The 26,720-nt window shown below is 46.9% G+C and overlaps 1 protein-coding gene across 1 annotated transcript in view; it reads left to right on the top strand.

Annotated features, from left to right (window-relative positions):
* SAMD12 (sterile alpha motif domain containing 12) overlaps positions 1-26,720 on the top strand; it is an 803,045-nt gene that overhangs the window by 518,078 nt on the left and 258,247 nt on the right. The gene's annotated exons all lie outside the window — the stretch shown is intronic.

Here is a 26,720-nt window from a genome sequence, read left to right as displayed (position 1 = left end):
TGCCCAGCCACGTAGTATAGTGCCCAGCCACGTAGTATAGTGCCCAGCCACGTAGTATATTGCCCAGCCACGTAGTATATTGCCCAGCCACGTAGTATATTGCCCAGCCACGTAGTATATTGCCCAGCGACGTAGTATATTGCACAGCCATGTAGTATATTGCCCAGTTACGTAGTATATTGCCCAGTGACGTAGTATATTGCACAGCCATGTAGTATATTGCCCAGTGACGTAGTATATTGCACAGCCATGTAGTATATTGCCCAGTTACGTAGTATACAGCACAGAGCCCCGTAGTATATTGCACAGCGACGTAGTATATTGCCCAGCCACGTAGTATATTGCCCAGTCACATAGTATACAGCACAGAGCCACGTAGTATATTGCCCAGCCACGTAGTATATTGCCCAGCCACGTATGTCACAGGTTAAAAAATAAAAAATATACATATACAGTTAGTCCTCGGTTTACGACGGTCTCGGGTTACGACGTTTCGTCTTTACGACGCTTTATACGACGCCTCGTTCCGACTTACGCGGTTTTGAGTCGTAAGTCGAACTACGTGCAGGGGCAGAGCAATAGCATCCAGTACTGTACACTGCACCCGGTTACAGAGGAAAACAAGTCTCCTGCACGCCATTACACCCTTCATTATGGCTCCCAAACGTAAGGAAGACTCATCTGATACCAGTGCATCAAAGAAAAGGAAGGCCATCACCATGGAGGTGAAAGTGGATATCATAAGGCGATCTGATAAGGGGGAAACACCAACAGAAATTGGCAGGTCATTAGGACTTAGTCGTTCGACTGTCGCTACGATTATCAAGGATAAAGATCGTATCCTTGAACATGTGAAAGGATCTGCTCCTATGAAAGCGACAGTGATAACAAAGCAGCGTAGTGGTCTTATTATTGAGATGGAAAGATTACTGGTGCTTTGGTTGGAAGACCAAAATCAACGCCGTATACCTGTGAGCCTTATGGTTATTCAGGCGAAGGCTAAGCGACTGTTTGAGGCGTTGAAAAGACAAAAGGGGGAAGGAAGTGAAAGTGAAGAATTTGTGGCAAGTAGGGGTTGGTTTATGAGGTTTAAGGATCGTGCCAATTTCCATAACATTAAAGTGCAAGGTGAAGCTGCTAGTGCTGATGAGAAAGCAGCAACTGAGTTTCCTAAAGCATTGGCTGAGATAATTGAGGAGGGTGATTACTGTGCTCAACAAGTGTTCAACACGTGGATGAGACAGGCTTGTTTTGGAAACGTTTGCCTAACCGTACGTACATCGCCAAGGAGGAGAAGTCAGCACCAGGTCATAAAGTCGGTAAGGAGAGACTGACTTTGCTTCTTGGGGGCAATGCTGCTGGCGACTACAAACTGAAGCCCATGCTGGTGTATCAGGCTGAGAATCCAAGGGCACTCAAGGGCATTTCAAAGGGTCAACTACCAGTCATCTGGAAGTCTAATAGGAAGGCATGGGTGACACTTGCAGTGTTTGATGACTGGTTCACCAACCATTTTGTGCCAGGTGTGGAGCGGTATTGTACCTCCAAGGATATCCCCTTTAAGGTGTTGCTTATTCTGGACAATGCCCCTGGACACCCTGCCCATCTGGATGACTTTAACCCTAATGTCAAGGTGGTTTACCTTCCACCTAATACCACTGCCCTAATACAGCCTATGGACCAAGGAGTCATTGCTACATTCAAGGCCTACTACCTCCGAAGGGTCATTGGTAATGCTTTAGCAGCAACTGAAAGGAATAAGGACTTGACTCTAAAGGAGTTTTGGAAAACATACAACATCCTTGATGCTGTGAATAACATTGCTGATTCCTGGGATGAGGTTAAGCAGACCAGTATGAATGGGGTGTGGAAAAAACTGTGTCCCCGGTTTGTGAATGATGTCACAGAGGTCCAAGAGTCAGTGACTAATGTCATAAGGAACGTTGTTGATATGAGTAAGACAATGAATCTGGAGGTGGAGGAGGATGATGTCACAGAGCTACTGGCATCTCATGGAGAGGAGTTATCTGCTGAGGACCTTATTCAACTGGAGAAGCAGATGATAGAGGAAGAGGAAGACATACCAACCCCAGAACTTAAGACATTTACAAGGCAGGGCTTGGCAGGAGGTTTTGCCCTGATACAGGAAGGGTTGTCAAGGTTTGAGGCTGAGGATCCCAACATGGAAAGGTACGCTAGGGTTGCCAGAGGAGTCATGGATTCCCTTAGGTGTTACAAGGAGATCTTGGAGGAGAAGAAGATGGTCTCCTTCCAAACTAACCTGCAGCGGTACTTCAAGAAGGTAGAGAGGCCTGCAACAGATCCTGTACCTGTACCCTCTACCTCAGCTGCCCCTCTTGACTCACCTGCCTCTCCTGACTCACCTCCCCCAGTATCTCCAGCACCTTCTGCAGCTTCCTCCCAATAAGCCTGCTCTCTCTTTGGAATTGTTATCTTTGTTTATTACACTGTTTATTACTGTTACAGCACTTACAGTACAGTATTTCATTATTAAACGTACTGTACTGCACAATATTTGACTGTACCTATGTTTATTGATAATGTTATTATGGTACATTACTGTATAAACGTATGGTCCGACTTACGTCGAAATTCGGTTTACGACGCCGCGTTAGAACGGATCAACGTCGTAAGTCGAGGACTACCTGTACTCACCTAACGATCCGAGGGCCCCCAGTCACGTAGTATATTGCACAGTGACGTAGTATACAGCACAGAGCCACGTAGTATATTGCCCAGCCACGTAGTATATTGCCCAGTCACGTAGTATATTGCCCAGCCACGTAGTATATTACCCAGCCACGTATGTCACAGGTTAAAAAATAAAAAATAAACATATACTTACCTAACGATCCGAGGGCCCCTTGTAGTTTAACATACCATTCTGGTCACTGCTCCTCAGCGTCCCGTCTCTCCGCCTCCTGGGATCCATCGGCGCTGTGTCGATGGGAGCGCGGCTGCCGACAGCTTCTGTTCCCAGGATGCATTGCGAAATTACCTAGATGACTTAGCGGTCTCGCGAGACCGCTAGGTCTTCTGGGTAATTTCGCAAAGCATCGCTGGGAAAGGAAGATGGCGGCAGGCGCAAGCGGACAACGGAGGGTGAGTATAGCAGGTTTTTTTTTTCTTTTTTCTTTTTTTAACATTACTTTTTTTACTATTGATGCCGCATAGGCAGCATCAATAGTAAAAGGGTGGGGACACACAGGGTTAATAGCGGCGGTAACGGAGTGCGTTACCCGAGGCATAACGCGGTCCGTTACCGCCAGCATTAACCCTGTGTTAGCAGTGACCGGAGGGGAGTATGGAGTGGGCGCCGGGGACAGTGACTGCGGGAAGCATGGAGCGGAGCGCCGGGGACACTGCGGGGAGTATGGACTAGAGCGCCGGGGACAGTGACTGCAGGAAGCATGGAGCGGAGCGCCGGGGACACTGCGGGGAGTATGGAGCGGATCACCGGGGACACTGACTGCGGGGAGTGAGGAGCGGCCATTTTCTTCCGGACTGTGCCCGTCGCTGATTGGTCGCGGCAGCTATGACAGGCAGCTGGCAAGACCAATCAGCGAATGAATAACCGTGACAGAAGGACAGACAGACGTAAGTGACCCGTAGACAATTATATAGTAGATAGTTGTCTAGGTGGAGATAGGTGGCTTATTATATTTACAGCTTAGGTCTTATAATAAGCTCCATCCTGTTAGGCTATGTCTCCACGTTCAGGATTTCCTGCGCTTTGGATGCAGCAAATACACCACTCCGCCAAAAGCGCTGCCCCCTGTTGTACGCATGGTGATTCCGCCTGTGTTCATTGAACAGAGGCGGAATGACCGCATCGTATTCATAGACTGGGTTATTCATCTTGTGGAGACGGAGCGTCTCCGGAAGATAAATAGACATGCTGCGGTCTATAAAGATGCACCGCATGTCCGGTTACACAGGTCTGCCACCTGGGTGTTTGTATGCATAGTGTAGATGGGATTTCATAAAATCCCATCCACTGTGCTGTAACATCTGGAAGCTGCAGATTGGATGCTGCGGCTATACGCAGCGTCCAATCCGAAGCAAATCCGGAAGGTTTCATGACCATGGAAACATAGCCTTGGTATAACAAGCCCCCATACAACAAGCCCCCATACAATAACCATGGCTCTAGCTGCACTTTACTTAAAGGGATTGTCTGATCTAATGCTGCAAGTTTGCAGATACTCCTATGTGGCTGCAAAATTGTGAAACGTCACATCTCGCATACTAAGGATTCGCCATTGCCCATATCAACAAGTATGCGATTTGCATACTCCTGGCCATGTTCTAACTGTGCAGCCTCACTCAATAACATTTTCACACGTCCATTTATTTCCGATACCAGAAAAAACGGTACCAGATATATCCATGTCCATGTGTGCAATACGTGCGGCACACATGTAACAACCATGTGCCATCCGTGTGTGCCGCATCAGTACCACACGGACAGCCACCGGGGAAGCAGTGCTACAGTAAGCGCTGTTCCCCAGCAGCAGGGGCTGAAAGTGGCTCTTATCATTCTCCCCTGCTCTGTTTGTTAGGTGACATCAAGCCCACAGCTTAGTAATGGAGAGGTGTCTATAAGACACCTCTCCATTACTAATCCTATAGCTACATGTAAAATAAAAACAGTCAGAAAAAAGTCTTTTATTTGAAATAAAACAAAACACAGTTTACCATTTTTATTGTTACGGCTAATCCATGTGAAGCCCTCGATCTCCTGTAATAAAAGTAAAATCACAAACCAACAATATACCATACCTGCCCATCGTTGTGTTCTAAGCAGTAATCCATATCATGGGAATATACAGTTTGCAACCGGGATGGTACTAAGATGCGACTGTCCCAGCTGTAAACCACTGGCGACTGAGATGCTGCCTTCGCAGCCTCAATGACTAGCGGTGACGTCACTGAGTTTACTCGCAGCCGGGCTGAACTGCTGTGACATCACGACTGTGAGAAAATGCCAGTGATGAGGTCACGGCAGTTCAAGCTCAGTGTCTTCTTCACAGGCAATCACTATGAGAGTAAGAGGCTGCTCTGTATTTAGGGGTTTAGAACCATGATTTAATGTATGTTATGCATAATATATTATCTATTCATGTGTAGCGATGTAGCAGAATATAATCTATCTGGCCCATGTGGAATGCATAGTATTCCACTGAGATGCCCACAACAGTGTTTAAAACTACCATAATTCTGTAAAAAAACGTTACTCAGGTTAGGGGGCCCACTCAGATGTGTTTCGCCCCCCCTAGCCTGAACCCTTAGCTACGCCTCTGAATGACGGTGAAATGAGAGGAAGGCACATACACAGTATGAAAACAGATTCAGCAAAATGAGGCCCGCTAAAACTAGATAGCAGAGGATACAAAAGTAAACTGCGCGGTCAGCAAAAAACCCTTCAAAAAACCATCCTGTAATTACTTGAACTCATGTTCCAACTCATGGAACATGAGGAGCAATTACAGCCCACAAGAGCAACCAGCAGCAAAGAAACAAGTCTATGCAAGCTGGACAAGACAAAAATAAAACAAAACGTGGAACAAGAAAATCAAAAACTTAGCTTGTCCTGAAGATTACTGAAGCCAGAAGCTGAGGTAACAAAACACTCTGATAACCTTGATAGCCGGCGGGGAAATGACAAGAAAGCCCGGTTAAATAGGAAACTCCCAAATGCTAATAGAACAGGTGGACACCAGAGACAGCAGAACACAAATCACCCAGTACCATCAGTAACCACCAGAGGGAGCCCAAAAACAGAACTCACAACAGTACCCCCCCCTTGAGGAGGGGTCACCGAACCCTCACGAGAACCACCAGGGCGACCAGGATGAGCCCTATGAAAAGCGCGGACCAAATCATCAGCATGAACATCAGAGGCAACCACCCAAGAATTATCCTCCTGACCATAACCCTTCCACTTGACCAAATATTGTTTCTCGTCTGGAAACACGAGAATCCAAGATCTTCTCCACAACATACTCCAATTCTCCCTCCACCAGCACCGGAGCAGGAGGCTCAAGCGAAGGAACAACAGGTACCTCATACCTCCGCAACAACGACCGATGGAACACATTATGAATAGCAAACGATGCCGGGAGATCCAAACGAAACGACACAGGGTTAAGAATTTCCAAGATCCTATAAGGACCGATGAACCGAGGCTTGAACTTAGGAGAAGAGACCTTCATAGGAACAAAACGAGAAGACAACCACACCAAGTCCCCAACACGAAGTCGAGGACCCACGCGGCGACGGCGATTAGCAAACTGCTGAGCCTTCTCCTGGGACAACTTCAAATTGTCCACCACATGACTCCAAATCCGATGCAACCCATCCACCACCATGTCATCTCCAGGACAATCAGAAGGCTCCACCTGACCAGAGGAAAAACGAGGATGAAACCCCGAATTACAAAAGAAAGGAGAAACCAAGGTAGCAGAACTAGCCCGATTATTAAGGGCAAACTCGGCCAGCGGCAAAAAGGTAACCCAGTCATCCTGATCAGCAGAAACAAAACACCTCAAATAAGTTTCCAAGGTCTGATTAGTTCACTCCGTCTGGCCATTCGTCTGAGGGTGGAATGCAGACGAAAAGGACAAATCAATGCCCATCTTAGCACAGAACGTCCGCCAAAATCTAGACACAAACTGGGATCCCCTGTCAGAAACGATGTTCTCCGGAATCCCATGCAAACGAACCACGTTCTGGAAAAACAGAGGGACCAACTCAGAGGAGGAAGGCAACTTAGGCAAGGGTACAAGATGAACCATTTTAGAAAAGCGGTCACACACAACCCAGATGACGGACATTTTTTGAGAGACAGGGAGATCCGAAATAAAGTCCATGGAAATGTGCGTCCAAGGCCTCTTCGGGATAGGCAAAGGTGACAACAATCCACTGGCTCGAGAACAGCAAGGCTTAGCCCGAGCACAAACCTCACAAGACTGCACAAAAGAACGCACATCCCTCGACAAGGAAGGCCACCAAAAAGACCTGGCCACCAAGTCTCTAGTACCAAATATTCCAGGATGACCTGCCAACGCAGAAGAATGGACCTCGGAGATGACTCTACTGGTCCAACTATCCGGAACAAACAGTCTCTCAGGCGGACAACGATCAGGTTTACCCGCCTGAAACTCCTGCAAAGCACGTCGCAAGTCTGGGAAGACGGCCGACAAAATCACCCCATCCCTAAGGATACCAGTGGGCTCAGAATTTCCATGGGAGTCAGGCACAAAACTCCTAGAAAGAGCATCCGCCTTCACATTCTTTGAACCTGGCAGGTATGAAACCACAAAATTGAAACGAGAGAAAAACAGTGACCAACGAGCCTGTCTAGGATTCAGACGCCTGGCAGACTCAAGGTAAATCAGATTTTTGTGATCAGTCAAGACCACCACACGATGTCTAGCACCCTCCAGCCAATGACGCCACTCCTCAAATGCCCACTTCATAGCCAAAAGTTCCCGATTACCCACATCATAATTCCGCTCAGCGGGCGAAAACTTCCTAGAAAAGAACGCACATGGCTTCATCACCGAGCAATCGGAGCCTCTCTGCGACAAAACCGCCCCCGCTCCAATCTCGGAAGCATCAACCTCAACCTGGAAAGGAAGCGAAACATCAGGCTGACGCAACACAGGAGCAGAAGAAAACCGGCGTTTAAGTTCCTGAAAGGCCTCCACAGCCGCAGGAGACCAATCAGCAACATCAGCACCCTTCTTAGTCAAATCTGTCAAAGGCTTAACAACACTAGAAAAATTAGTTATAAAACGACGATAGAAATTAGCAAAGCCCAAGAACTTCTGCAGACTCTTAAGAGATGCAGGCTGCGTCCAGTCACAAATAGCCCGAACCTTGACGGGATCCATCTCAATAGTAGAAGGGGAAAAAATATACCCCAAGAAAGAAATCTTCTGGACTCCAAAGAGACACTTTGAGCCCTTTACAAACAAGGAATTAGCCCGCAGGACCTGAAACACCTTCCTGACCTGCTGAATATGAGACTCCCAGTCATCAGAAAAAACCAAAATATCATCCAAATACACAATCATAAATTTATCCAGATATTCACGGAAAATATCGTGCATAAAGGACTGGAAGACTGAAGGAGCATTAGAAAGTCCGAAAGGCATTACCAAATACTCAAAATGGCCCTCAGGCGTATTAAATGCGGTTTTCCACTCATCACCTTGCTTTATTCGTATAAGATTATACGCACCCCGAAGATCAATCTTAGTGAACCATTTAGCCCCCTTAATGCGAGCAAACAAATCAGTCAACAAAGGCAAAGGATACTGATATTTTACGGTAATCTTATTCAAAAGACGATAATCTATACAAGGCCTCAAGGACCCATCTTTTTTGGCCACGAAAAAAAAACCTGCTCCCAAAGGGGACGAAGATGGACGGATATGTCCCTTTTCCAAGGACTCCTTAACATAATCCCGCATAGCAGTATGCTCTGGCACAGACAGATTGAACAAACGACCTTTAGGAAATTTACTACCAGGAATTAAATCTATAGCACAATCGCAATCCCTGTGAGGAGGAAGCGAACTGAGCTTAGGCTCCTCAAAAACATCCCAATAATCAGACAAAAATACAGGAACCTCAGAAGGAGTAGATGAAGCGATAGAAATCGGAGGTGCATCATCATGAACCCCCTGACATCCCCAGCTTAACACAGACATTGTTTTCCAGTCAAGGACTGGATTATGAGTTTGTAACCATGGCAGACCAAGTACTAGAACATCATGTAAATTATACAATACCAGGAAGCGAATCACCTCCTGATGAACGGGAGTCATACGCATGGTCACTTGTGTCCAGTACTGAGGTTTATTCATAGCTAAAGGTGTAGAGTCAATTCCCTTCAAAGGAATAGGGACTTCCAGAGGCTCAAGACTAAACCCACATCGCTTGGCAAATGACCAATCCATAAGACTCAGGGCAGCGCCTGAATCTACATAGGCATCGACGGAAATGGATGATAATGAGCAAATCAGAGTCACAGACAGAATGAACTTAGACTGTAACGTACCAATGGCAACAGACTTATCAACCTTTTTTGTGCGTTTAGAGCATGCTGATATAACATGAGCTGAATCACCACAATAAAAGCACAACCCATTTTTCCGCCTATAGTTTTGCCGTTCACTTCTAGACTGAACTCTATCACATTGCATTGTCTCAAGTGCCTGTTCAGAAGACACCGCCAAATGGTGCACAGGTTTGCGCTCCCGTAAACGCCGATCAATCTGAATAGCCATAGTCATAGACTCATTCAGACCCGTAGGCGCAGGGAACCCCACCATAACATCTTTAATGGCCTCAGAAAGGCCATCTCTGAACTTTGCAGCCAGGGCGCACTCATTCCACTGAGTAAGCACTGACCATTTCCGAAATTTTTGACAATATATTTCTGCTTCATCTTGCCCCTGAGAGAGAGCTAATAAAGCTTTTTCAGCCTGAATCTCCTGGTTAGGTTCCTCATAGAGCAAACCCAATGCCAGAAAAAACGCATCCACATTAAGCAACGCAGGATCCCCTGGTGCCAATGCAAATGCCCAATTTTGAGGGTCACCCCGCAGGAAAGATATAATAATCTTAACCTGCTGAGCAGGGTCTCCAGAAGAGCGAGATTTCAAAGAAAGGAACAGCTTGCAATTGTTCCTAAAATTCAGAAAACTAGATCTATCTCCAGCAAAGAACTCTGGAATAGGAATTCTAGGTTCAGACATAGGAGCATGTACAACAAAATCTTGTATATTTTGAACCTTAGCAGCAAGATTATTCAAGCTGGAAGCTAAACTCTGGACGTCCATGATAAACAGCTAAGGTCAGAGCCATTCAAGGATTAAGAGGAGGAAAAAAAAAATCAGCCAGGCTGCAATTAAGGCTAGACAGCAACCTCAGAGGAGAGAAAAAAAAAAAAAAAAAAACTTCCTCAGACTACTTTTCCTCCTACTTCAGCCCAAACATTCTGGCCGGCTATACTGTCATGATTCCAATGGCAGGGAATCACAAAAGGACAAGCACCAACAAGCTCTAGGGTGATGGAACCTGAGCTGACCGCGACCCTAAACCTGAACACACAAATAACAATAGCCGGGGAACGTGCCTACGTTGATCCTAGATGTCTCGCACCAGCCGAAGATCTAACTTCCCCTATTAGAAGAAACACAGACCTCTCTTGCCTCCAGAGAAATACCCCACAGAAATAGCAGCCCCCCACATATAATGACGGTGAAATGAGAGGAAGGCACATACACAGTATGAAAACAGATTCAGCAAAATGAGGCCCGCTAAAACTAGATAGCAGAGGATACAAAAGTAAACTGCGCGGTCAGCAAAAAACCCTTCAAAAAACCATCCTGTAATTACTTGAACTCATGTTCCAACTCATGGAACATGAGGAGCAATTACAGCCCACAAGAGCAACCAGCAGCAAAGAAACAAGTCTATGCAAGCTGGACAAGACAAAAATAAAACAAAACGTGGAACAAGAAAATCAAAAACTTAGCTTGTCCTGAAGATTACTGAAGCCAGAAGCTGAGGTAACAAAACACTCTGATAACCTTGATAGCCGGCGGGGAAATGACAAGAAAGCCTGGTTAAATAGGAAACTCCCAAATGCTAATAGAACAGGTGGACACCAGAGACAGCAGAACACAAATCACCCAGTACCATCAGTAACCACCAGAGGGAGCCCAAAAACAGAACTCACAACAGTGTCCGTCAGCAGCAGAGATCTGCCTCCTGATCCTCAATGGAGGGCGGAGAAACAAGAAACGAAACTGCCCACGAAGGGGAGAGCGGGAAAGAAACCAGGGAGTGACCCACGTGGAGGACACCATGGCCGGCCGCTCAGACCCAGACTGCGGGGTTGAAGCAGAGGGCTCCCCCAGCTACCCAGACGAGCACAGCAGCCAGAGCCTCACATCTGGGACCGGTCTCCTGCAGGGTGAGATGGAGGATCTTATGGAGCAGCTTCTCCAGTGGCGGCTAGAGACCAAGGTCTCGTGCCAGGAGGCACCAGCGGAGGAACCCCCGACCCCCGATCCTTTACCATCATCGGAGTCGGCTGCAACGGAGGAAGACGCATCGGCCGGTGAATCTGCTGACCCCGTCCCGCAGGCGGAGGACCTGCTGATAGGCCTCGTTGCGGCACCCCCTTCCCCCGGGCCTCATGCTCGCAGGCCCCTTCCACACTGGGACCGGGCCACCGGTATGGAGCATTTCCACAAGGCCCCGATCTCGCCCATCACCATGCCAGGCGAGGTCTACGCCGAGCGCACCATATGCCGCTGGGTGAACCCAGGATCGAACATCATGGGGTTCCCTGGGGTGAAGACGCGGGAATGGAAGATGGTGGAGGCCCTTAGCTGGGAGGAATACCAGGCCCATGGTGGAGGCCCTTAGCTGGGAGGAATACCAGGCCCAACTGGATCGGCAGTGGGAGGAGCAGGAGAGACAGCACCAGGCCCAGCGAGAAGCCCACTACCGGCGGGACCTCGAGATAAAGGACCAGGCCCGCAAGGACCGCACCACCCACCAGGCCCCGCGCAGGCAGGGCACCGTTGTGGATTTTAAGCTCCGTGGGGGATGGGGCTTCATCAAGGAGCCGTACCTGTACTCCGTGATCTTCGTCAATCAGAGAGATGAGGAGTCCCATCTCAGAGAGGGCCACCCAGACTGGGATCTCTACCCGGGGGACGAGGTCACCTACACCCGGCACTTTGGGGAGAGGGGGTGGTTCGCCCTGAATGTACGCAAGCGGCCAGTCCCCATGACATCGCCAGACAAAGCGGCGGAGAAGCCGTCCCCCGTAGCGAGGGTGCCCCCTTGTGACCGGACAATGACCATCAATAAGACTACTGTAGTGACCCTCACGTGCACCATCGTGAAAACCACTACCTGTATCGTGGACACTACCACTACGGTGGTGGCAGAAAGCCCAGCCTCGGGAGTGGTTGGTACCTCGGCTGCAAGGAGGTTCAGAACCATTGACACACAGACTCCGGACTGGAGCCCGGAATCTCCTGTGACCACGCCGAGTGCCCGCGAGTATCCGGCGGGGTGGCCCCGCCCACTGCTACCGGTGGAGTTGTCACAACTACCAACGTCGCAGAAATAAACCTCAAGGAACCGAGTATGTAAATAGTTAACTGTTTCCTGTTTTGCTGCTTTAAACCCGTTCAGGGTTATTTCTTAAAGGGATCCCTTTGTTGACCCGGGATCCCTCTTCTTTTTGTTTGTTCATCATTGTTTTCAAAGACTGCCGGATCATGAGCAGTGAATGATTCCAAAACTGTTTTGTATATAGTTTGCACCTTCTTAAAGGTGCTCCCCACTGGTTTTACAAAAGGAAGAAGACTTTGCGAAGATAATGCTTCTGGACATGACGCAGAAGGTCTTGCTTTCACTGGACTTGCAGACAGAGAGAATCTGCACTACCTCATAGAGACTCGGCTCCCTCTTAAAGGGAATGTTTACATGTTGCCTTAGGAAATGTTGATAATGTTGAAATTTAGAACAGTTTGATAATGTTGATAGAGATTGAGGACAGGAAAGATTGAAAGTGAGCCCGTAGGGGTTAGAGAGAGAGTCCTCTTGAGAACCGTAGAACGACAGTTGGTTGTTGAAAGAGAGACAATGACAGTAGGCCCGGCCCAAGAGCTAGGTGGTCCTGCATTGGTGAAGCTAGAAAGGAAAGACAAGTTGAGTTATTTTATAGTGTTTTGTAGTAGGCCTTTAGTGGGTACAGCTTATACGCCCTTAAAGGAAAAGTTAACTTATGGTTCAGAATTTGCACTTAGTAGAATGCCCGGTTGGGTAATAAGAGTTATTTATAGTCATAATGGTATTTAAAAATATTTAATCCTGTTTTTATTTGTAACATTCAAGTGTCCTCACCTCCCATAAATGAAACATTGTTCTATTTACTTGTTTTAAGCATTTCAAAAATTTTGTATGTCTTTTGCTGAAATGTATTGTTGTTCTTCTTCCCAGTCCAGGAGTACTGGATTTAACCGGGGGGGAGTGCAGCGCCCCAGAGATCTGGTCGTTGCAGTATGACACTCTGCCACTAAGAGAGTAATGGTACGTCTGATGGCACTGAAGGAATTCTACTGACCAGGTATCACCAGCACACATTACACTTCACATTCCAGCCACTAGGGGGAGCAAAAGGCTTTATTTATTGGGCCACTCCTGACACTGGTAAAACTAGGGGTTGGATAGGAAGTTAGTCAGAAGCTGACTGGGTTGGATTCAGGCAACATCCCATGGCAGGGGGTGTTGCAGGGAGAAGACACAGGGGGGTCCCTGTCAGGCTTGGGAATCTGGCAGGTGCCTAGCGAACAGAGCAGAACGTAATGGAACCGCGCCTGCACACCCCGCGGCGGTATCCAAGAGAGAGACACGAAGGGAAGGATATTGTGGAACAGTGAGAAACGAGATCAAGCTCAAAGGAGAACCAGTAGGAGTCGTCCTGTGAAACCGAGGCAACATCCTACTGAGGCGCGTAGCCGGTGGCCGGAACACCGCGGGAGTAACTGACTCTAGGCCTTACTTCGAACTCCGCAGGACAGTTAATTTTAGGTTGGCTGTCTACCTTAAATTTCCTACGAAGACATAGGGGGCAACGCGTGGAGAGGGGCATCTCTAGGGTCCTGGAAGAGCTCCGAGCCTTCCCGTCATACGGGTGCTTCCTAGCCATAACATACCTGGGGGACGAGAAACTAGTAACATCTGGAACTAAAGAGAGAGAGAGCTGTAGAGAACGAACGAACGAGAACAGCAGTTGTGAGGACTATTCCGAATGCTCAGCAGGGTAGCACTACAACACACAGGCGCTATTGGTAGGCACTGATTTCCACCTGCAAAGGGAACTCTGGAAGTGCCCATCGGACCGGCCGGTCCCAGATAGCCCTGTTAAGCGTGCTCTGGATTGAGGATCCTGAAGTCTTCAGTAAAGAGGTAAAGAGACTGCAACCTTGTGTCCTCGTTATTGGCTGCACCTCACACCATCACCATCCACCTTACTGGGAAGCTCTGGGGCCATACTTCACCTGTGGGAAGGTATACCATCTAGCTGCCATTCCATCACCCCAGCGAACCCCACAGCAGCGTCGGTCACCCTGACCGAACACCACAGGTGGCGTCACGAAACCTTGACAGACTCCTATCACCTTTTATTGGACGCCCCTTAGCAGGGTCGCGGACCGGGTCTAGCCACCGTGACAGCCTCAGAACCGAACCAGAGAGGCCCGGTACCGAGAACTCGTGGCCCTGTGTCTGGGGGCGCTCCACATACATACACCAATATTAGGCACGGAGATGGCATCCGTGCTGTAACATTTTTTCTTGAAACATCGTCACTTTCTATGGGTATGAGAGCGCTTCTGCAGGAACTTCTAGAGTTCATCCTCACTCATAATTTCTGAAGACTTCAGGATCCTCAATCCAGAGCACAGTTAACAGGGCTATCTGAGACCGGCCGGTCCGATGGGCACATCCAGAATTCCCTTTGCAGGTGGAAATCGTTGCCTACCAATAGCGCCTGTGTGTTGTAGTGCTACCTGCTGAGCATTCGGAATAGTCCTCACAACTTCTGTTCTCGTTCGTTCGTTCTTTCTAATTCGTTCCAGATCTTTCTAGTTCAACGTCGCCCAGGTATGTTATGGCTAGAACGCACCTGTATGGCGGGAAGGCCTGGAGTTCTTTCGGGACCCTAGAGACGCCCCTCTCCCACAGTTGCCCCCTATGTCTTCATAGGTGTTTAGGTGAGACAGCCAACCTATAATTAACTGTCCTGTGGAGTTTGAAGTAAATCGTAGAGTCAGTTACTCCCTCGGTGTTCCGGCCACCGGCTACGCGCCTCAGTAGGATGTTGCCTCGGTCTCACGGCACGACTCCTACTGGTTCTCCTTTGTGCTTGATCTCGTTTCTCACTGTTCCACAATATCCTTCGCTTCGTGTCTCTTTCTTAGGATACCGCCGCGGGGTGTGCAGGCGCGGTTCCGTAACGTTCTATTCTGGTCGCTAGGTGCCTGCCAGGTTCCCACGCCTGACAGGGACCCCCTGTGTCTTCTCCCTGCAATACCCCCTGCCACGGGATGTTGCCTGAATCCAACCCAGTCAGCTTCAGACTAACTTCCTATCCAACCCCTAGTTTTACCAGTGTCAGGAGTGGCCCAATAAATAAAGCCTGTTGCTCCCCCTAGTGGCCGGAGTGTGAAGTGTAATGTGTGCTGGTGATACCTGGTCAGTAGAATTCCTTCAGTGCCATCAGACGTACCATTACTCCCCTTAGTGGCAGAGTGTCATACTGCAACGACCAGATCTCTGGGGTGCTGCACTAATATCTTTCAATTAACACTCCCCCCCCCCCCCGGTTAAATCCAGTACTCGTGGACTGGGAAGAGGAACAACAATACATTTCAGCAAAAGACATACAAAATTGTTGAAATGCTTAAAACAAGTAAATAGAACAATGCTTCCCTTTATGGGAGGTGAGGACACTTGAACGTTACAAATAAAAACAGGATTAAATATTTTTAAATAACATTTTGACTATAAATAACTCTTTTTACCCAGCCGGGTATTCTACTAAGTGCAAATTCTGAACCATAAGTTAACTTTTCCTTTAAGGGCGTATAAGCTGAGCCCACTAAAGGCCTATTACTAAATACTATAAAATAACTTAACTTGTCTTTCCTTTCTAGCTTCACCAATGCAGGACCGCCTAGCTCCTGGGCCGGGCCTACTGTCATTGTCTCTCTTTCAGCAACCAACTGTCGTGCTACGGTTCTCAGGAGGACTCTCTCTCTAACCCCTATGGGTTCACTTTCAATCTTTCCTGTCCTCAATCTCTATCAACATTATCAAACTGTTCTAAATTTCAACATTATCAACATTTCCTAAGGCATCATGTAAACATTCCCTTTAAGAGGGAGCAGAGTCTCTATGAGGTAGTGCAGATTCTCTCTGTCTGCAAGTCCAGTGAAAGCAAGACCTTCTGCGTCATGTCCAGAAGCATTATCTTCGCAAAGTCTTCTTTCTTTTGTAAAACCAGTAGGGAGCACCTTTAAGAAGGTGCAAACTATATACAAAACAGTTTTGGAATCATTCACTGTTCATGATCCGGCAGTCTTTGAAAACAATGATGAACAAACAAAAAGAAGAGGGATCCCGGGTAAACAAAGGGACCCCTTTAAGAGTTAACCCTGGACGGGTTTAAAGCAGCAAAACAGAAAACAGTTAAATAACTATGTACATACTCGGTTCTTCGAGGTTTATTGCTGCGACAGCTGCGGTCTTACCTCGCAGACCACCCCTCTCGGTCGAGAACGGGTGGGACCCTCAATGACACACGGGGCCTGGTCTGTCTGGTGGTCCGTAGCAGGGGCTTCACCCTCTGGAACCTCAGCTGCAACCTGAAGGACTGCGCATCTCTGGACACCCCTGGCCACCCAGCCGGTCTCCCTCTGCCACCGGGTGTAGGTCACAGCATCCCCAGGTCTCAGGTCATGATCCTCATCGACCGTTCCATAACAGGGCTCCACCTCGCTCTGGTTGACACGGACCTGCAAGGGCTCTCCAATCTCCTGGATGACCCTCCTCTCCTCCTTGGGGTTATAGAAGACCACCACCCCCCACTGTGATGGTGGGACCTTCTCCTCCTCTGTGAGGTCGACCATGGTCACAGGTCGAGGCTGTTTCCTCCATGCCGCCACTAGGCGTCACTGGTGTTCCGTCACCAGCAGCATCCCCAGGTCCGGCTCCTGCGGAGCGCGATTCCCTAGTCGGGTGCAGGAATCTGACGCGGCCGGAGCGGGTAGAGGAGGGGACACGGGGGAGAGACGGATCTCCGTCGGGTGGCCCAACCGGGAACTCACCCAAGTGCGGGCCTCCAGGCAGGGCGCCAACCACTGAGCCTCAGCGGCGGCCACCCAGCCATCAGGCATCCGTCCGCCGGGTTTTCTTTCAGGCAGCTCCACAGCGGTCGATCTCTGCAGCGGCGGTGACTCCGGGGTCGCCGCGGGTGATGCAGGCCTACGCCTGGCCGGGTCGTCTCCATGTGGTGGCCTGGAAGTCGCCATCTTTGTCCCCTCCTCTGGATCTTCTTCCCAGGCTCTTTTTCGGGGGCGGCTCCGTCCCCACTGTCCCCACCCTCCATAGAGGATGAGAAGGCGGACCTCAGCGGCTGACGGGCCCGCCCTCAGGATACAACAATACTTAGACTGGGCGGCCATTATCTTTCGCGCTCTTCAGTTCTTTCACGCCCACTTCCACGCCCTTCTTCTTCTCCTGCGCTCCTCGTGGCGCGGCAATGGCGGCGGTTTTGGCGGGAATCTTGCGGCAGATAGCAATACACAGTCTTTGCAATAAATCACAGTCCAAACACGTTTCAATCACAGTTCCAAGGCACACATGACCTGCTTCTCAGGCTTAAGTACGTTCCTGTTCGTGACACCAAGTTGGAGTGCCCCCAGACACAGGGCCACGAGTTCTCGGTACCGGGCCTCTCTGGTTCGGTTCTGAGGCTGTCACGGTGGCTAGACCAGGTCCGCGACCCTGCTAAGGGGCATCCAATAAAGGTGGTACTGTCTGTCAGGGATTCGTGATGCCACCTGTTTTGTTCGGTCAGAGTGACCGACGCTGCTGTGGGGTCCACTGGGGTGATGGAATGGCAGCTAGATGGTTTACCTTCCCACAGGTGAAGTATGTCCCCAGGGCTTCCCAGTAAGGTGGATGGTGATGGTGTGAGGTGCAGTCAATAACGAGGACACAAGGTTGCAGTCTCTTTACTGAAGACTTCAGGATCCTCAATCCAGAGCACAGTTAACAGGGCTATCTGAGACCGGCCGGTCCAATGGGCACATCCAGAATTCCCTTTGCAGGTGGAAATCGTTGCCTACCAATAGCGCCTGTGTGTTGTAGTGCTACCTGCTGAGCATTCGGAATAGTCCTCACAACTTCTGTTCTCGTCCGTTCATTCTTTCTAATTCGTTCCAGATCTTTCTAGTTCAACGTCGCCCAGGTATGTTATGGCTAGAACGCACCTGTATGGCGGGAAGGCCTGGAGTTCTTCCGGGACCCTAGAGACGCCCCTCTCCCACGGTTGCCCCCTATGTCTTCGTAGGTGTTTAGGTGAGACAGCCAACCTATAATTAACTGTCCTGCGGAGTTTGAAGTAAAGCGTAGAGTCAGTTACTCCCTTGGTGTTCCGGCCACCGGCTACGCGCCTCAGTAGGATGTTGCCTCGATCTCACGGCACGACTCCTACTGGTTCTCCTTTGTGCTTGATCTCGTTTCTCACTGTTCCACAATATCCTTCGCTTCGTGTCTCTTTCTTAGGATACCGCCGCGGGGTGTGAAGGCGCGGTTCCGTAACGTTCTATTCTGGTCGCTAGGTGCCTGCCAGGTTCCCACGCCTGACAGGGACCCCCCTGTGTCTTCTCCCTGCAACACCCCCTGCCACGGGATGTTGCCTGAATCCAACCCAGTCAGCTTCTGACTAACTTCCTATCCAACTCCTAGTTTTACCAGTGTGAGGAGTGGCCCAATAAATAAAGCCTGTTGCTCCCCCTAGTGGCCGGAGTGTGAAGTGTAATGTGTTCTGGTGATACCTGGTCAGTAGAATTCCTACAGTGCCATCAGACGTACCATCACTCCCCTTAGTGGCAGAGTGTCATACTGCAACGACCAGATCTCTGGGGCGCTGTATATGTATAGAGACTCAACGCCTGCTGAAACCAATAGAGAATCACCCTCCAAATACAATCCGTCAACCCTACGCAAGAGGTCCCCAGTGTCCCTGAGGAAAGATGGAAGGCTGGTAACCAGACTGCGTCTTTATGAGTAGGTTGTTCTCAATGAATTTGCAGTTTGTCCATTATGGTCCTATTCAGTCCCATTACCTTCTTGATAATTAAACCCGCTCTGGGAATATAATCATATTGGTGACTGGTATGTATTCCATGAATTTTTTCTGTGATGTAATATCTGCAAAGCATTATGGGGAAGCCTATCCAGCCACGCTTGAGGTCATGTGAGTCTTGTCTGGCTGATGTAAGCTTTTGCACTGTTTTTTTACTTTACTTTTTTATAAAGTGCCATTAATTCCACAGTGCTTTACAGATATCATCATCGCTGTCTCCATTGGGGCACACAATTGAAATTCCCTACCAGGTCTTTGAAGTGTAGGAGGAAACCTAAGTACACGGAGGAAACCCACACAAACACGGGTGAGAACATCCTTACAGAATTTGTCCTTGATGGGATTTAGACCCAGGACCCCAGTACTACAAAGTAACAGTGCTAACCACTGAGCCACCTTGCTGACCAGTAAGTGTATAAAATGTTCATTTTAGGCAATTCATGTGCATTCGCCAGGTTTATCGAATTCCTAAAAATTCTACATGGATTCGATTTGCTTCCAATCGAGTGCTCATTTCTGTCCAAAAAAATCTGCAATAGTTTCCCTTTAATAATCTATATTGTTTTTGCCTTGTAAAGTCAAGCAGAAATGATTGTCAAATATCTTTTAGTTTATCCGTGATTTAGTTCTGCATCTGTTTCACAAGTCTTTATTATTATTATTTTTTTCTTTTTTAGTATTTTTATTTTTAGTATTTTCATTTTTTTTATATATATTTTTTTATGAAGAGTATTCTCAAAAATATAGAAATAGGGAAGCTACATCCAAAATCATTAGAAAAAAACCCTAACTCTAAAAACACTGTTTATTATTAAAATCCAAGGCAAACAAAAGTGACAACAAAAAAACGCACACACGTGCTCAAAACCTACCCACAACACTAATGGGGAATACTAGACCACCCTAGCTCCAATACCTATCATTGCCCCTTCCTGACTGCGGAGGTTGGCACCCTAGGGGGGAACGTTATGGCGCCCCCGCTCCACGATGGCTCACCCTAGAAGCCCTATTATACCCTATTACCGCTATTGAGAACCACTACCAATAGGCTAAAGGGTCCTCTATCTCTATACAAGGAGCCAACTCTGCTAAGGAGAACCTAGATCCCCATAAGGTATAAAAACACATAGATATATGAACACATGGCAAAAATATGGTGACTCAGATACCAAAGTACCGCTCTGTGTGTAGTATACAGTAATCACAAAATCAGGGTATACTGACCCCACAAGGCAATCATATACCGACCACCTATCCCCACCATAGATACATATAGATACAAGGGGATCATAGGTGGATATTGATGGCAACAATCCACCAGATACACAGTTACACCATGCGGTATATACAAGTACTCATCTTTTGGTTACATCCACGGTACTGCACCATTCACCATTGTTACAATGCGCCTCAACGCGTTTCGCCTAAGCAGGCTCTTCAGGAGGCCTGATACGTAGATATCCAGTGTCACATATGGTGATAGATAGCTACCTGCCCGGTAAAGATCTCTCTCTCTTATAGTCACCGTCGCTCAACTCACAGCGGGGAACCTCCCCTTCACTGCCCATTATGGTCTATTGTATATCAATGGGTCTCTGCCGGCAACATTTGGCTATGTGTGAGGGCTACTGATCGCCTATCAATGGAGATAGCACGTTTCGGAAAGTAGATCTGAAGATGGCAGTATGTATAACAATTTGGTCACCACTAAGTGGCGATTTGCTTATCCCCAGCGTCCTCTGTATTCCTACACTGTTTCTTGGACATTTTGGGGAGATATAGAATGTGTTAGTGTATACGATGCCCTTTCTGTAGCGATATACGTGATGCGCTTTAGTGTGCATTCTCCGGGGTTTCCTATCTTTTGGAATCCCGGAGTGGCTATAGGTCAGCGTCATAAAAGGGGTGGCTGAATCTGTCTGGTATCTATTTTGGACAGGCGCGGCCTCCGTGACGAATTAGTGGAAGGTGGGCGCGGCAAGAGGTTGCGTTCCAGCGGGGGCATGCGCACTGTAGCCTGTGTATCGGAGGCATCGGATCTGTCTTCCGCTGTGGGAGGACATGCGCCGTCGCACTGTATGACGCGGCGGCAGATGGAAGGAGGATGCGCGCCGCCATGGCCAATAGCCTGCGCTCCAGCCATGACATGCGTACTGTGTATTCAGGGACGCCACAGGAAGTGAAGGGGAGGTTCCCCGCTGTGAGTTGAGCGACGGTGACTATAAGAGAGAGAGATCTTTACCGGGCAGGTAGCTATCTATCACCATATGTGACACTGGATATCTACGTATCAGGCCTCCTGAAGAGCCTGCTTAGGCGAAACGCGTTGAGGCGCATTGTAACAATGGTGAATGGTGCAGTACCGTGGATGTAACCAAAAGATGAGTACTTGTATATACCGCATGGTGTAACTGTGTATCTGGTGGATTGTTGCCATCAATATCCACCTATGATCCCCTTGTATCTATATGTATCTATGGTGGGGATAGGTGGTCGGTATATGATTGCCTTGTGGGGTCAGTATACCCTGATTTTGTGATTACTGTATACTACACACAGAGCGGTACTTTGGTATCTGAGTCACCATATTTTTGCCATGTGTTCATATATCTATGTGTTTTTATACCTTATGGGGATCTAGGTTCTCCTTAGCAGAGTTGGCTCCTTGTATAGAGATAGAGGACCCTTTAGCCTATTGGTAGTGGTTCTCAATAGCGGTAATAGGGTATAATAGGGCTTCTAGGGTGAGCCATCGTGGAGCGGGGGCGCCATAACGTTCCCCCCTAGGGTGCCAACCTCCGCAGTCAGGAAGGGGCAATGATAGGTATTGGAGCTAGGGTGGTCTAGTATTCCCCATTAGTGTTGTGGGTAGGTTTTGAGCACGTGTGTGCGTTTTTTTGTTGTCACTTTTGTTTGCCTTGGATTTTAATAATAAACAGTGTTTTTAGAGTTAGGGTTTTTTTCTAATGATTTTGGATATTTTTTTATGAACAAAGAAGCTAAAAAAGAAAGGGAGGTTTTGTGGGATAACGGGTTTTGAAATCAGAGAATGAAGAAGTTGTTCCTCGTCCATCCTGTAAAATGAATGTTTCCGTGTCGGTTTTGGGACAATTGTAGCTCGGGAAGATAAAGTCCATCTATTGCCATTCATCGTCCTTTTTATTTAGCACATTTGAGAAATTAGAAACCATTGAAAGGTAGAGACGAATATCTGCAGATGAGGGCCACCGCGGAACCTCTGTACCAGTAGTAATCCTTTTTACAAAGTCTCACTAGAAAATATCAAAGCTATTCTGAATCATATTCTCCATAATAGGATTATCCAGCATGCTTCTTACTGAGGTGATGCATGCCGCCATTGCTCTGTTTAGAGAAAGGAGCTGTCTCTTTTTAGTCCTTAATGGTAAATTGAATTCTGAATAATGTACTGAGAATATATTTTAATTCCTTCTTTAAATGCGGCATTTTTTTTTTAACTCTGATTCAGATCGAAGCCTAAAAGTAGACAGAATGTTTGCAAATCTGCAATAAAGATTTTGTTAACTATTATCCCCCGCTATATAGCGACCAAACATGTCCTTCACATCTTATTATTACTATATGGTCTTATAACACTTTCTATTTTTCCACTCTTGTTTACATAGCAACGATAAAAATGAGGTCCCTTTCTGGAGCTGCCTGACACCAATGTAATCCTATCCAATTAGGCTGCATTCACACATCCATGTGACATGCCTCAGTGCCGTACATTTTTTTCTCGGCCTGCACATGGACCCGTAGAGTTTCACTGATCCATACACACATCTCTCTTAAAAATGGATCTGTATATCCAGTTTATGAGACTAAGAGCAGGTCCTATTCTCATCCGTATATGGGATCAGACTCGGTCACTAAAGTCTATAGGATTCTTATAGAGCACATGGAAGACACATCATGCTTCAGTTTTACATCCGTGTTTCATCTATTTTTTATCGATCCATTGTTAAGAGTCAATGGATAAAATACATCAGATAGTCTGCCTACTTTAGTGAGAAAAAAATGAATAAGAAAAAAACAGATTCAGCACTGAGGCAATTTGACGGCAATATGGACACACATTAGACAGAACATGAAAATTAATATTTATCTCGGACATTTGAAAATCTGCCCACCATGACTTATTATAGAAGAGAACACCATATACATGTGAATTGGCCCTGAGTCACAGGTGGCAATCCTGTAGTCCCTAGAAGTGGAACTCGTTTTAGGGTACTGATAACCGAAGGCGTATTGTTCTGGAACTGTTGCAGGATATCCCGGGGCTAGGAGCACCTTCCGTAAAGCTAGGGTACCCTAGCTATCCCTGCTCTCCGGATGACTTCTGATGGTGAAGACGTCAAAGCCTCATGCCTTGCCGAGCTTCTAACTCAGCCCTTATTTGTCCCCTCCACTACCTGGAAGTGGGGAGTTGTAGTGTATAAGAGTACTCAAACCAGACTAACAAAGGAAGATGTACAGGGATAAATGAAAATACCAATCTTACAAATAAGCACTCATAAACAACAGAATGGAACACTGGGAAATAAAAGAAGGGAAAAAACAAATGGGAGAGGTTGAGGATATATATACACAGACAAATCACCAAGTAACAGTCTTCTGAACAACACTCCAACACCTTCTCAAACAACCAACATCTCCAGCTCCTGGACCAGGCAGTATGAAACTAACACTGGCAATCCCTGATTGCCAGAGGGAGTACATATAGCAGAGGGGGGTGGTCAACAGTGAACAGCTGAGACCATCAAAGCCCAACTGAATAGATTAATCCCTGCACTGCTAGCAGAAACTTATGCTGCTTAATATAATCATGAAGTGCTTCTAATCAGGGCAGGAGTACTTGAGATCAGACGCCACCATCTTCCTCTGTGGCGATAAACCTGTGACAGGTATTTTAAGATCTTAACTACCAAGGTTCAATTACGTTTTCTACTCTCCCTCATCTCTGTAAGGGTTTTGCCTTCACTGGAGTTTCCTTTTTACTTTCCTCTCTTGATGGTAAGTAATTAAAGAAATTATCCACCAGTTGGACAATCCCTTCTTAAATGAAACCGTGTCTCATTGAAAACCACTGCAACTTACACTCATCTCTCGAACCGACACCATTGCAGTGATGTTGGCACTGCATCACATGAACTCTGCAGCCAATTAGTGGCTACTAATGGGGTACTTTACTCACACTTCCAGCGGAAATGTGAGCGTTGCAGCATATTAACGGCCATTGATTTGCTGCAGACATCATGTGACAATGTCACACGAGTGACAGAAGACACACTGGCAACATCACGGAAATGGTGCTGGTCCAAGAGATTAGTGTAAGTTGCCTTGATTTTCAGTGAGACGCGGTTTCATGTAAGAAGGGTTTGCCCAAGGATTTTGAACAAGAAACTCCAGGGAAGGCACAACTCTTACAGAGATCGTAATAAAATAATAGTAGACATCCCTTTGAAGCTCTTTGCCACCACTGCCCAACTGTCCAATCCTACTTCTCTCATGAAAGGTTTATCCCACATCAGCAGCTTATTTTTGGATTCCACCCATTGTTGAGTCTTCTTTTAAGCTCTCTCCCTATTATACTCTAACTTCTTTGTCCAAAGGGATGTAGCTATCGAGGTACAAGAGTTGCTCCCGCACCCAGAGTAGTACTCTAGATCATTTACAGATTTTCCATATGACTTTATCTATATGGGTAACCCTTCCGCACCCTTGATCAACTTAGCAGGCTCAATTATGTCCATGTTTCAACAATATCATCTACTTCTCCTACCACCAATGAACAGATCTACCCATTGACCACGTTCTCTTACTGGACAGACTCCAACGCTCTGGACTTTATGGACCTATACTCCCATTGTCAGTGTTCTTCCACTTCTCCTTTTTTTGGAACATCTTATAGTATTGTGTTGACAACTTGCTAAATAAATAATAAGATTTACTCAAGCCATGACTTCTGGAGTCCAAAATGAAAATGTAAATCGTTAGTTAAAAATCTTCCGACCGTTCCATTCAGATCCTAGTAAGAAGCGACTGAAGGCTACGGCGGTGTGGCTGATATTATTAACCTCTGCCATACTCAGCCTTAAGCGAAATAATGACAGACAGAAACATGCGGTACAATACAGAACCAATCTATTATACACCGGTGCCCGACCTCACTCCCTATGAATGAGATAAGACGGGATTATGAATGATTGCACTCGGGAAGTTTTCATTACTATTCTGGTACCAGACATTTCTTATAACCGGAACCCAGACGTTTCATAACCTGGGCTTCAATAATTCAGCAGCTAGTTAAAGCAGGCAGATATCATCTCTTCTTCCCTGATGTTTGCCATTTCCGAGCTTTGGGATTTTGGGAAAAAAAATCTAGACCCTCGTGACCAAGATTGGCGGAGTGATGTAGCTAATCTAAAAGGAATGTTTTAGATTCCTAAAATGTTCTATGTTCCTGAACATCGTTCTATAGAAGTGAAATGAAAAAAAAAAAGAAAAAAAGAATTTCAAATGAACATTTAACCCCTTCTCGCAGTGGTAAATTTTTGTTTTTGTATTGTACTTTGTTTTTTCTTCCAAGAACTTTAATTTATAAATCATTCCTTGGACATATCCATATTTATTTACTTTTCTTGCCGGAAAAATTGTAGTTTTAATGGACACCATTCACTTTTCGCAAGGGAGTTGGAGAACTGCCTATTAAGTGACCTCAACTCTTCTTTTGATTAACCAACCTGGCAAGACGTCATTATTGCGGTATGGCACACGTGATGTCACACCAGGCTGGCTAATCGAAAAAAAGAGCCGTGGACATCAGCAAGTAAAATGCATTGCTCCCGCTTCTGTGTAGCAACCACATATCACGGTCGTGGCCACTGAGATGGGACGTGAGAATAAATTTGCAACGATTCTAATGGAGACCTGTAGTTTTTTTGGAGGGAGGTGTGGCAACCAAAAAATCTAAAGTATCCCCTAATAATATTATATTTTGATAGATTGGACTGTTGCGGATATGGCAATATCAAATATGTTTTTTTTTATTTCTATTTTTATATATTGGGAAAAGGGTGACAATTAAAACTTTTGTATTTATTTTTTAAACATTTTTTAATTACTTTTTACTTATATGAGACTTGAACTTGAGATTGTTTGATTTCTCAAAAGTCAGGTCGAGTGAAATCGGACGATCCTATTAAAAAGTCGGGGTCGGGGTCGGCAGAAACACGAAACCCAATGCAGTGCAATGGGATACTAATGGTTCCCAGGGTCTGAAGGAGAGGAAATATCGGCCGATATTTGCGGTATCGGAATCCATATTTATGTGTAAAATAAAGAATAAAAATAAAAAATAGGGATATACTCACCCTCGGACGCGCCCTGGTACTAACCGGCAGCCTTCCTTCCTAAGAATGAGCGCGTGAAGGACCTTCGATGACGTCGTGGCTTGTGATTGGTCGCGTGACCGCTCATGTGACCGCTCACGCGACCAATCACAAGCCGCGACGTCATCGAAAGTCCTTCATGTGCTCATTCTTAGGAATGGAAGCTGCCGGTTACAGCGGTTAGTACCAGGGCGCGTCCGAGGGTGAGTCTATCCCTATATTTTATTTTTATTCTTTATTTTACACATAAATATGGATTCCGATACCGCAAATATCGGCCGATATCAGATACTTGCGGTATCAGAATGAAA

The sequence above is a fragment of the Ranitomeya imitator genome, chromosome 6 (genome assembly GCF_032444005.1).
Source record: "Ranitomeya imitator isolate aRanImi1 chromosome 6, aRanImi1.pri, whole genome shotgun sequence".
In the NCBI taxonomy this organism is placed as follows: Eukaryota; Metazoa; Chordata; class Amphibia; order Anura; family Dendrobatidae; genus Ranitomeya; species Ranitomeya imitator.
The sequence above is the reverse complement of the archived record's forward strand: the minus strand, read 5'-3'. Positions and strand labels throughout refer to the sequence as shown.